The following is a 13,071-nucleotide window of genomic DNA, read 5'->3' as shown; positions in this document are numbered from 1 at the left end:
AGCACATGAGTTTGTTAAGAGCCTAGATCTTACAGTATGTGTTGTGATCAAGATGAAATAAATAAATAAGAGCCATCTGTTAGGAAGCCTATTCTCCTACACTGTATCCCTACACATAATGAACTTATTTTGGTTTGTTTGACGCCACTGTTATGTCTTTGAGACATGTTAAGGAGGAAAGAGCTCACCACCTCAGAATACTGAATTCCCAAGATAGTAGTCCTTACTGTTTTTACTGCTTTTCAAATGTAGATTCCGTGTGTGGTGTGGTGGCTTAAATATAACTCATTTCATATAAATGAAAGAGGAATGTGAGAAAGAAGCTGCATTCTTGGATGACGTGAATCACTGTGATCCGTGGTCATAGAATTTGTAGAGTGACATATCAGTTCTCTTGCATTTGCATCTGAGCATTTATTGCACACCTTCTCAGAGTACCAGATATTGTCGAAGTCCTGTGAAGGAAAGAGTGTCTCTAAGTCAACAGGTGGATTCCTTGACTTGGCACTGGCATGAAGTTTCCACTAAGTCCAGAGTGCCAGTTAAAGCTGGCAAAGCAAAGTGTTCGCATCAGATCCGAAACAACAGTACAGACAAATGCAACTTGAGATTCGACCCAGCGGGATCACAGTGCTCAGCATAACATGTGCTTGACCTTTTTGAGATGGACTGGGCCGAATTTGCCGTGCGAATAGTTTTCCTATGATTCTTAACACTGAGTTACATAATTTACAGAAGAGGCGTTAGCAAAGAGGGGGGGCATAAAGCAACTCAAGGCCACTGTGAATCAAACTGTGTGCTTTGCTTCTGTTTTTAGAAAACTTATATCAAAGCTCCCATGTCAGTGGTCTGCAAAAATTAACGCATTATTCTCGTAAGTGTATGAGATGGATTCTCTTCAGCTGATGGATACGGAGCACATGCATAGACTGAGTGAGCCACCCAGATCCCAAAGGTTTCGAGTGATGGTCTGAAGTGGAAAAATCCCCCTTTTCATCTTCAATTCCGAGCTCCTCCCCTGTCTCCACCACTCCGGCAACGGAATTAATAAAAACAGTTCAAGCTCGTCCTTGGTGTGTCCTAGAACTGTACTGTGAGGTCCTGGCTTGTGCTACCAAGAGTCACAGTGTCTTCCTGAGAAGTCTTCTCAGCATTTGTAGCTCTTTCTCTCTCTCTCTTTCTCTCTCTCTCTCTTTCTCTCTCTCTCTCTTTCTCTCTCTCTCTCTTTCTTTCTTTCTTTCTTTCTTTCTGTCTTTCTTGTTTAATCTCTCTAAGAGGTTCTCAAGCGGAGCTTAACTCAGGAAATAGGTGATTATTAACTTTCAGGTCAGCGCTGCTGACGTCACAGGCCAGAGTCTAAGCAGCATGGAACTTTGGTCTCTCCCTGCACCTCCTCTTATGTGGACAGAGGCAGCCAGAAATGCAGCCTCTGGTGTCGCCCCACAAGTCAGGAGATGTTAGGTTTGGATCATGTCTTTAATGGAAACTCAGTTTTAACCTTTGAAGTCATGAAGGCATTCTCTCCAAGATGGAGAGAATGGGTCTGTGTTCAAAAGGACAGGGCCATAAACAAACATGAGAAGAAGAAGAGCCTTGGAGGTCAAGGGGTATAAGGAGCTACCTAGTTCACGCTGACTAATTTATGGAGAAGGAATGTGAACACCCCCCCAAAAAAATTATTTACTAAAACCACAGATTCTACTTTAATGAGACCCAATTTGTATGTGCTCACATGTGTGCATATGTGTATGGCACACGTGTAGACATGTGTGCGCGTGTATGTGGGAACCAGAAGACAACCTCCAGTGTCATTCCTCGGGCACCGTGTGCTTTTGGCCGTTGCTGTGGTTGAGGCAGGGCCTGCCCCTGGCTGAGGTTCACCGAGTGGGCTGGCCAGGCTGGCACAAGTGTGGCCCACTCATGGCTTTTTCGCATGGGCTCTGGGGATCAAGCTCAGGTCCCTCCGCTTGTAGAGCAAGCATTTTACCAGCTGAGCTGTCTCTAAGGCCTTCACTTTTCAAGTCTCTATCCTCTTACACTGCTAATAATTATGAGCAGTTACATACTAGATACAGCCTAGAGCATACTGTGTACTCTGGGGCTGTGCGCTCCCCACCTTTGGGTTAGACTAACCTCTAGATTGCACGGTGCTTCTTTAAAAACAATTCATTATACTTATGTATGTATTTGTGCGAGCACAAGTGTGCCTGTGCAGATCAGCTTGAGGGAATCAGTTCTGTCTTTCCACCGTGTGTTGGACCCGTGTATTGAACTCAGGTAGGTCGTCAGGCTTGGTGGCCAGCCAAGTACCCCTGCCTGCTGAGCCTTCCCCCTGGCCCTGCCCTATTCCCTTCCCCAAACTCCTTGCCTGGCACTTAGCTCCAGTACTTTACTGTGCTGCATGGACTTGTGCCTCCTGGTTGTTTGGCTTGGGGTCACTGTCCACTCACCTGTGGAAGTAAGGTTGGCCTTCATTCAGCTCTCTGTCCATGCCGTGTGGAATTCACTCTCATCCACACTTGGTTTCAGTTCACACTTTTGGCATTGTATGACTGTAGGTGATACTGTGGGATGGGAGACTGTGGTAAAAGAATTCTTTTTCTGCTCGGCTTCCCACCACAGTCTAAAGTAATGGCTTTGATTTTACTTGCATGGCTTTTGTCTGTTTTCTCATGTGTGTTTCAAAATATGGGTCATTTTCATTGAATTCTGGAATATTTATTTGTCTCTTCAAGATGCTTAGAGAGGCCCTTTGTTCCCTGCCTGTCCTGTGGAGAGGCCTCCTGTTACCTTCCCTCCCATCACTGCTTTCCCTGTTACAGTTCCTCCTTCCGGACCTCACGTGTCTGACCACATTCTCTAGCTGGAGCAGATACCTGGCTGGGAAGCTGCAAACAACGGCGGTGGGTTTGCCTCATGGCTCCGGGGCTCGGTTAGTCTGCCGGTGTGGTACCGTCATCTGCTGAGGAGTTTCTGCTGCATCAGAGCCAGGCACGGGGAGGAGCGGGCGTGGGCAAAGGCAGAGAGACGGGTCAGGCCGCTTCTACAGGTCCACTCGGATACAGTAACCCCCCGTACAGTTAGTCCATCGTTCAATCGCAAGAGACGCTTAGCGCTTCTGCCTCTTATGGCCTCCACAAAGGGAATCACGCTTCAGCGGGAGCTTTAGAAGAGATGCTCACAGAGTGACTCCCAACCTCCTCTTCCTCGGCTTGTTTGTAAACTACATCTGTCAGTAGCTTCCTAAGAACAAGTATACGGAGGGGGGGGGGGAGAAATGAAGAACCCAGAGGCCAGAGAGGGGACACTGTGGCTCTTCCAGGGGACCTAGGTTCAGTTCCCAGCACCCACCTAGTATCTCACAGCGGTGTCTAACTCCGGTTCCAGGGGATCCAGTGACTTTTTCTGGCATTTTCAAGAATCAGGCATGTACATGGTACACAGACATACATGTATGCAAAACACCTATTCACATAAAATAAAAATGAATCCTTTAAAACATTTATAATTAAAAAACAACAAAAGAACCCAGGGATCCAAAGACAGCTGCGCCCTGCTTTCCGCTTGCCTGATGGAGGGACTGTGAGTGGGGAGCTACCAGATTTGGATGTGTTACCGACGGTGGCAATGCCGTCTGCCCGAGGGCCGGCGAGCTTATCCAGGCCGACCTGTGCCGTAATGACCTGGTTAAGCTGCTTGTCAGGCCCGTAAAACGCCAGCGTTTTTACAGCTTTCCTCCCAGGCCGGTCAGATCCCTGACTGGAAATCTCTGAAACCATGACTGAAAATGAGTCTTTTCAAGGAAAAAAATTCCTTATAGCGCACCCAAGCACACACACACACACGCACACACACACACACACACACACACACACATACACAAACACTCACACATCTCATATCCTAACTTGACAAAGATTCAGGAGAAGGAGAATATTGATTTACATGTTCAGTCCACAGCATTTGTTTGGTGTTCTACAAAATATATATGAAAGTAGAGAAGAATGAATAGGTAAAGAAGGATGGTATTTGTCAACGTATATCCATACAGGGACCCAAGAACACATAACTGTTTATTCTAATTAGTGGTAACTTTCAGGCTTCTGGTGTTACCTTAAAAATTATTATAAAAATAATAATTCACTTGTGGGTATAAATAAAGTGAGTACTGCATTTGTTATGTGCTATACAGATAGACGCTTTTTCTCTGCTATTTTCTCAGTAGGGTGCTACTGGCATTTTGAGGAAGAGAATTCTATGTAAGGAGGAAAACCTAGGCGTTATAGTTTGATTAGAACGTAGCATTGAATAATAGGGATGTCGTTAAATCCCTAGTTAGTTAAATTCTGTACCTGTAAGGTTGAGGATTTGGGAGGCCAGACTGAATTGTTAAGCTGTGTTAGAAATCCTTAAGCGCTTTTAAAAGTTGTATTTTCCAGGCACAGAGGCATCCAACATGGGTAAATTCACACCAGCTGAATGTAAATTAAGGTTAATTTCATTGACATTGATTAAATGAGTATTTCTACTCAAGAAGCTTAGATTGCATAGGATGAAGTTTTTAAAAACATTGTTTCGTTTCTCTGGCTAAGCTGTTTTCTCTCGGTTCAGAGTTTGTAAATAGTTGCTTATTAGTATATTTGAATTATTGAGGTTTGTATTACATATTGAATATATTTTGTGTTACTTTAGAAGACATTAAATTGCTACAGTATTTTGATTTTATAGTTAATTGAAATGAATCATTAAGAGCTTGCCATTTCGTAATTTTTTTTATCTTATCATAAACTACTTTATCTAAGGAAACAAGCAGATTTTAACTATTAAATAATCTTAGTAAAGATATTTTATATATTGCTAGCAAGAAAAAAATCATACATAGCATTGAATGCCACTCCTATTTTTCTGTCCGTTCCGATTACAGAAGTTAACCAAGGGTCAAGGTCCTTGGTTAATAAAAGTCTTGGTCTCATTAATAAAAGTCCTGATAGACACAGGCAGCAGGTCAGCAGCTCAGAGCTTTATTTGGAAGAGGAATCAGAGCTAGATGAGGAAGTGAAGGCATGCCTGCTGGCAAGTTCCCCCAGGACACCCTGTTGGGGTGCTGGAGTGTGGCCTTAGAGAGGCTGAGGAGTGCTGAGTGGTTGGTGGGGACCTTCTGACTAGTCACACGGAGGATTAAACTCCTTTGGCTTACAGTTTACTTTTCAGTGCTAACAAATAATTTCAGAACTGGGCAGAATTTCGAATCTACCTTGGCTTAGCTGATCCTCGGTTGCTAAAAGATGTCAAGGAGTCTGCTTGGGCTGCCATAATCAAATACCAAGAATTGCATGACTTCAAGTACAGAAAGGTTTTGTTGTTGCTGTTGTTGTTGTTTTGTTTTTGTTTTCGTTTCCAGAAACTGGTAGGTGCAAGATCACAGGTCCAGTAGGTTTTAGTCTCTGAGGAGGCTCTTTTGCTTATCCTCCAGATGGCACATCCTTGCTGTCTTCATATGACCCTTCCTTGGTACAAGCGTTCTGGGTTTATAAGACACTAATCCTATTCTGTCAGGGCCTCATCCTCACTTAACCATAGTTACCTCAATTAAAGGAACAGCTCTAAGTGCAGCCATACTGGGGGTTAGTGTTGCAGTAGATGCTTGAAGGGATCACAAATATTCGATACATAATAATTCAGAGAGAATTAAGAACAGGTTGTTACATTTAGCTAGCTTAACTTCATGCAGTTGTAGTACAGTGGTAGGGCCGGAACACATGGAAACAGTAGAAAGATAGTCTTTTGTTTTGTTTTGCTTTGTTTTGTTTTGTGATGGGGGAGGCGTTCATTGAGACAGGGTTTCTCTGTGTACCCCTGTCTGTCCTGGACTTGCATTGTAGACCAGGCTGGCCTCAAACTCGCAGAGCCACCTGCCTCTGCCTGTCCAGTTGCTGTAACTAAAGGCATGCACCACCATGCTCAGCTCGAAGGATAGCTTGAAGAAAATGTGGTGTTGGCGCATATCTACAAAGAGTGGAGGGTAGGGAGATGGCAGTCCGCTGGACATCCCTTCAGAGCTGAGAAGCTGGTGACGGTGTCGGCGCAGACAGTAGACAGCACACCCTGTTTTCTCTTTGTCCATGCTATAAGAGGACGCCCGAAACAGGGTAACGTAGAATTAATTCAAACTCACCGACTCACAGTTTTGGAATGTGGGGAGTCTAACATCAAGAACTTCTATCTGGCATCTATGGGAAGGGGTGTTCCCTCTCCATCTCTTGGCAGAAAGCAAAAAGGCAAGGAAGACATGGGACCATGCAGGACAGCCACCCTTTAACACTGAAATCCAGTCCATAAGGACAGACCACGCAGTCACATCGTTAATGTTGTAACTCATAGCTGTAAGAATAACAGCTAAGTGTCAACATGACTTTTGAAGGAGACACAGACTCAGGCCACAGGATTCTACCTCTGCAGGAAATACATAGCCTATTCTTCTCACATGCAAAACATCTTCACTCCATCTCTTCTCCACCTCAGGAAGCTGTGATGAAGCAGCTCCATTACTGTAACGAGTCTCTGCCTGGGTCCTCAGGCTGTCCATCTCTTAACTGTTAAGTCTTAATGGGTCCAGCCTCAACTCCAAAGTCCAGAGGCTCCTCTGAATCAGATGTGGCTACATCGCATGGTATGATTCATCCTGAGGCAAATCCCGACAGCTATGAGCATGGAGTCAAAACAGGTCTGTTCTTTCAAACTGCAGAGGTGGCACCAATGCAGGATGAACTTTGCCATCTCAGAAGAGAGAATCTAGACAAATAATGATGTAACAGGTCTGGGGCAGGCACAGAGGGAGGGTGTAGAGAGGACAGGAGACAATACTAAATACCCTTTAACCCCATGTCTCACCCCCCAGACTCAGAGGGCAGAGGCTGCCCCTCCCCAAAGCCCGCCAGCTCCACCTCCTCCACCCCCCATGGCTTTGCTGGGTTCCACCACACAGTGCCTTCATGGCTTGGAGCTTGCTTCCTACAGCTGTTGTATTCTTGTAGCTCCAAAGCTCTGTGCTAGGGCCAGTGCCACCTCAGGAAGCTGTGATGAAGCAGCTCCATTACCGTAACAAGTCTCTGCCTGGGTCCTCAGGCTGTCCAGGACATCTTTTATCAACAAGGTGAAGGAAGCCGTGCTGTCGGAGCATTGCGTCCTGTGGTCTCAGTCACAGCCTGTGCTTTCCAGAGAGGGTGTGAGGCTTTGCGTGGGCTAGCTTGAGCCACTGCGAGGGCGACTGAGGAGTGCTGATCGGGAGTGTGGAGAGCAGAGATGTGACGCCTCGCGCCCAGGATGCTCAAGGCCTCTCTCTCTTGTTTCCTCCCTCTAGGCCTGTGATGGGGAGGGTAGCATGGGAATCTCTGATGTCCCTTTAGGGTTGTCCATGCAGCTATGGATGAATAGCCTCTGGGTTTTTTGTTTTTTTTTTTCTGCCAACAATAATTTCTTTCTCAAATGGTGCCAAGACCACATCCTTGGTTTTCCTCTCCTGAACAAGCATATTCATTTTCTCCACAGGGCCAGCCTGATAACCAACCCCTCAAATCTCAACCTTCTGGTTTAATTCCATCTCAAGACAGTTTCTTCTCACATTTTACTGTAAGAGAAGCCACACAGTACCTTCAGTGCTTTCCTCTGGCATGTGCCATGGTCACGCTGAGCTCTGCTGTCCCTGGGGCGTGACACACCCCAACAAGGATGCTCCAGTTTCCAGGGCCTTCCTCATTTCCATCTGAGATCTCAGCAGAGTGGGCTTTTCCATTCACCTTGCTTCCAGCATTCTAATCACGGTTGCGTAAGCCATCTCTGAGTAGTCCCCAGCTTCCCTGCCATTCTTGCCCGAGCCCTCGCTGGCATCACGCTTCACAGCAACCTGGGCTTTTCCGGGCCGGATCCTCTAACTTCTTCCAGCCTCTACCCGTCCCTCCTCCGAAGCTTCTTTTGCATTTCCACTTGTTTGCTGTGTCAACATCACTCTGCTTCAGTTTTGGGCCGTGATCTATTTCGTGCTGCTGAAGCAGCAGAATACCACAGATCTGATAATTTATAATGGACAGAATGTCACCAAGACACTGTTCATGAAGCTGGGAAGTTCAAGATCAAAAAGTGGCAACTAGCAAAGCATTCTGGGTAGAACCTCCCATGGCAAACAGGTGAAGGAACAAGAAAGGGACTGTGTTTTAGTTTTGTTTTGGTTTTTTGTTTTGTTTTTGAAAACATATTTTTTCTATGTAGCCTTGGCTGTCCTGGACTCACTTTGTAAACCAGGCTAGCCTCGAACTCACAGCGATCTGCCTCCCTAACCGCTGGGAATAAAGGCATGTGTTACCACATCCAGCTCTGGGGTCTGAACTTTCCAAACAGCACTGGTCTCGTTCACAAGCCTGGTACTGCCACAGTGGCACTAAATTTCAGCCTTTAGAGAGAAAACACACAATTCTCGAAAAAGCTTCTGACTCAAGGTGTCAGATTTAATTTTGCTGCTGCATCCATTGGACATAGATGAATGGACTTTTGACCTTCTCACCCTGGGATCCAGTAATGCCGTGACTCCGAGTGAGACCCTCCCCCATCCCTGCAACAGAAAGCACACATCAACACTGAGGCTACACACCCATGTCTGAACCCGACACGGGTTTTTTCTTTACCATACATTCCATGGACTGGCACTTGATGACCCAGAGGATTAAAGGACTTGACGACACACCTGATGACCTGCGTTCAATAACCCACACGATGGAAAGAGAGCCAGCTCCCTCTAGTTGCCCCCTGACCTCCATAGGCATGCCATGACTGTGTACACACACACCAAATAAATATACTTTTAAGTTTTGTGATTAAAAAAATAAAATTTATTTTAATTATCTGTTCTGAGTTCAACTGTTCTATAATAGCCCACTGTAACAGTTGTTTGCTTTAGGATGGGAATTACTCAGGTAGCTGTAATCCAGGTAGGACTGCTGAGCCCTGTGGTGGGAGTTGAAGACTTTGTGTGGTGTTCTGTCACTCCGGTAGTGTTCTTGTGCCAGCTGTCAGCAGGTCAGTCGGGGCTGGGAGCCACATGCTTTCCTGGCACGCCTCAGTTTCTAAGAAGGAAAGCAGACATACGAGGCGTCTTCATGACCTGACTTCATTGAGAAAGCACTTCCTGCCTCACTTGCCCGTGCTGTGGACTGAACATTTAATGTCCCCCTCAAATGGCTGAATGCCTAACTCTGTGTGACTGGATACTAGAAAGCAGGGCTTTGAGAGGTCAGGAGATGAGTGGGGAACTCAGATGCTCTCAGTGCCCTTACTAACAGTGATTTCAGAGAGAGCACCTGCAGGCTGTCAATACTCCTTCCTCTTCTCCCCATTGCCATGTGAGAACATGGCCATCTGTCCCACTACGGGGACAATTTTTCTTCGCTCTGGAGCCACCCAGTCAGCAAGAGCCTCACGTAGAGACAGTTGCGTTCTTGGCTGAAGCGCTCCCAAAGTCCCACCCAGGTTTGTGGATGGAGACAAAGAGCCACCCTTCCCGCAGTGGACAAAACATCATGGTTACTTTGAGGGAAAAAGAAATGGAATAGAAATCATTTGGGGCATCCATGGAAAGGACAGTTCGTGACACTAGCTGACCTTGTACTGAGCTAGGCAGAACTGCACCATCCTTACAGCAAACTGCAGCGCTGCAGTGAGATCCCGTGTCTTCATTTACTTTATTGTTTCAGTGCTGATTGCTAATAACTAAAATTGTGAGTAAAACACATCCTTGGCTTCCAAGCCTTAGTTTGAAGAATACTTTCCTTTTCAGTTATAAAATAGAAACAATGGCCAAAAAATATTTTTGTACATTTATAAAGTAATTTCATAATGACCATAGGTCTTACTGAAGTATAACACAATGGTTAAAATAGAACTATTCGTGAAAATAAACTGTGAATTTTTGTTTTCTGGTTAAGTGTTCTTCCAAGCACAATTTAGCAATGTCTGCTGAGTTCATTTTAACTTTGTCAAAATCATTCCTCAATGACTCAGACCAAAATGAAACCATTAATATAAACTTCAATTCTGCCATCATTTTTATAAAAAAAAAAAAAAAAAAAAGTCTTTTTGCCAGGTGTAATGGCACATGCCTTTAATCCTAGCACTCAGAAGGCAAAGGCAGCGGATCTCTGAGTTCAAGGCCAGCCTCGTCTACAGAGTAGGTTCCAAGACAGCTGGGGCTACAGAGAGAAACCCTGTCTCAAAAAACCAAAAAGAGAAAGGAAGGAAGCCAGGAGAAAGAAAGAGAGAGAGGAAAGAAAGAAAGGAAGGAAAGAGAAAAGGAAAAGAAAGAAAGGAAAAAAGAAAGAAAAAGAAAAATTATTTTTCCAAATTACTAGTACCTGTACTCATAACCAATAAATAGTGAAAACAACGTTGTAATTTTATCAGGTTGATACTTGTTCACATGGAGACGTCACATGGAGACGTTCTTTGCCTGTGGACAGTCACGTCCTTCTGGCCAGCGCACTACGTGGGCACCTGGAGCTCAAGCACCTTCTAAGCCAGCAGTTCTCAACCTGGGAGTCAGGACTCCTTTTGGGGGTCATAGATCAGAGATACTGCATATCAGATATTTAAATTACTGTTCATAACAGTAGCAAAATCACAGCTAGGAAGTAGCAACAAAATGATTTTATGGTTTAGGAGGCCACGCCAACATGAAGGGCCAGTCTCAGCACAGGAGGTTGACGACCACTGCCCAAGCCTCCCTCCTCTGGACCAGCTGTGCAGGGTCTCTTGAGAGTTTGTTGAAAGGCAGAATGTGATGCCACTTCTAAGCCTGACACATGTACATCTTAATAAGATCCATCTTACATGTGTGAAGACATCCGGTTCCAGTGTGAGTTAAGTGTCAGATAGGAAAGCATGATCATAAAATGCAATATATTTTATACAAAAATTAAAGGTTCTGTAGTTACCATTTTGTGGAAGGTTCATTTTAATCAGAAATGGCTTCCAGATGAGTCTAATTCCACACTTTGATTTTAATTTTAGAAACAATTGAGAACAATGAAGATTTCAGAATTCTAGTTTACACAACAAAGTGAAGTGCTTTGGGAACACAGATTCAAAATACGGGAATGTTTTTAGGGAATATATAGGAATACATTTCAGGGATATATATCTTATATCGAGGGGACACTGGCCGGAGATTAGCTTGCACCACACCCCAGCTGAGCTCTATTAGGGTATGACCGCCTCTCCCTGACCTCAACTTCCCCATAGCTGCAGCTATCTGTGCTTCATGCAAACTGGCTCTGATTGTTCATCGCTCTAAAGACCTAGTGAAATGTTTAGTGCAGTGTTGGCCTGGATTGAATAGCTACGTGGCCATTGACACTTGACTTCCTTGAGTAAACCGGAAGTCCTAAGTCTTTATTGTTCTAAATTCCCCACCATTATCTGGCAGAGAAGATGCAGCCTTCCTTAAGGTATGTGCACAGGATTGGTGTAATAAGCCCTGTGCATACCAAAAAAAAGTGTATAAATCCCTTATATAAAATGGCATTTGCATGTAACCTATGAGCATCTTCCCATAGACTAAGACATCATCTTTAGATTCTTTGTGATACCCAGTATACTGTAAGTGAATGTGAGTAATTGTTACAATGTAATGTTTAGAGACTACCACACACACACAAAAAAAAAAAAAAAAAAAGAAAGAAAAGAAAAGAAAACTCTACACCTGCTTAGTCCAAGCACCTGCTTAGTTGGAGCAGGGGATCCAAGGATGTAGATACGGGCCACTCTCTGTTTAAGCCTGACGACGCTCCGTGCAGAGGTCCTCGTACTCTCTGTTTAAGCCTGACGATGCTCCATGCAGAGGTCCTCGTACTCTCTGTTTCAGCCTGACGATGCTCCGTGCAGAGGTCCTCGTACTCTCTGTTTCAGCCTGACGACGCTCCATGCAGAGGTCCTCGTACTCTCTGTTTCAGCCTGACGACGCCCCATGCAGAGGTCCTCGTACTCTCCGCATTGCAGCATCTCTTCCCGGTCGCGTGCTGGCAGGTCGCCGGAAATGCAGCCTCCAGCCACACCTACAGGTTGAGGTGTGGTTCCACTAGATTCTTAATCCATCATTTTAGAAGGCCAGGAAAGCCAACTGCACCCCCAAATCCCACGAATAGTATCTGTTTCCTAAACTGAATTTCCTGATGAGCAGGGCTTTAACGTCATAAATGGAAAGCCATTTCTGCCATTCATTAGTTCATAACTTAATCAGTGCATATCTGAGTTATCATTTGATCAACCACTTCTAATGTGACCATCTTGAAGAAAGATAATTGAAATATACATTTCTTTTTATCCAGGGGGTTTACTAAACAAAACCCCATATTTGTACGTACAGCATATGGCCACATGATCATAAGGTAAACAAAGGAAGCCTGTGAATGAGCTCACAGTGTGTATGTGGTGGGAGCTGGGAGGGAGACCCGAATCGCTACTGAGGAGAATCTGGTTCTTTCTGTTTGTTATCATCAAAATGGTATTCAAATTAACTTTGGAATTGGTGCTCGCTAAATATCTCTCAGTCATTAAAACCTGCAGGAATACCTTCTAAAATGTTTTGTCCTTGGAATTAAACATTTTCTGTAAGATTCTAGAGTATTTATTTCCGTAGTCTAGAAGCCTATGGACTGGAGAGGTGCCTGCGTGGATAAAGTGCTTGCCACATAAGTGTGAGCCTCTGAGTTCGAATCCCAGAACCGGGCAGAGTAGCAGCGACATGAGTCTGTGATTGCGGCCCTGTAGATGGAGATGGGAGGCAGACACAGGAGAACTCAGAAGCCCGCAGGCCGGCTTCCATGGCAGCAAACAACAGAGACCCTCCTTCAGAGAAGCTGAGGACCAACAGCTGAGGTTGCCCTGTGATCTCTAAATGCCATCATGGCACAGTGTGGGCACACACACACACACCTGGCACGTTTGGGTGACCATGCTTTATTACTGTGTTAAAAAAAAAAAATTTAGGTGATCTAGTTAAGTGTTTATAATGAGAGTTTTAACTTT

General features: G+C 44.9%; 1 protein-coding gene across 3 annotated transcripts in view; it reads left to right on the top strand.

Annotated features, from left to right (window-relative positions):
* C12H4orf19 (chromosome 12 C4orf19 homolog) overlaps positions 1-13,071 on the top strand; it is a 71,547-nt gene that overhangs the window by 28,967 nt on the left and 29,509 nt on the right. The window lies entirely within an intron of this gene.

The sequence above is a fragment of the Meriones unguiculatus genome, chromosome 12 (genome assembly GCF_030254825.1).
Source record: "Meriones unguiculatus strain TT.TT164.6M chromosome 12, Bangor_MerUng_6.1, whole genome shotgun sequence".
Classification (NCBI taxonomy): Eukaryota; Metazoa; Chordata; class Mammalia; order Rodentia; family Muridae; genus Meriones; species Meriones unguiculatus.
Note: the sequence above shows the minus strand (reverse complement) of the source record. Positions and strands in the feature narration are given on the sequence as shown.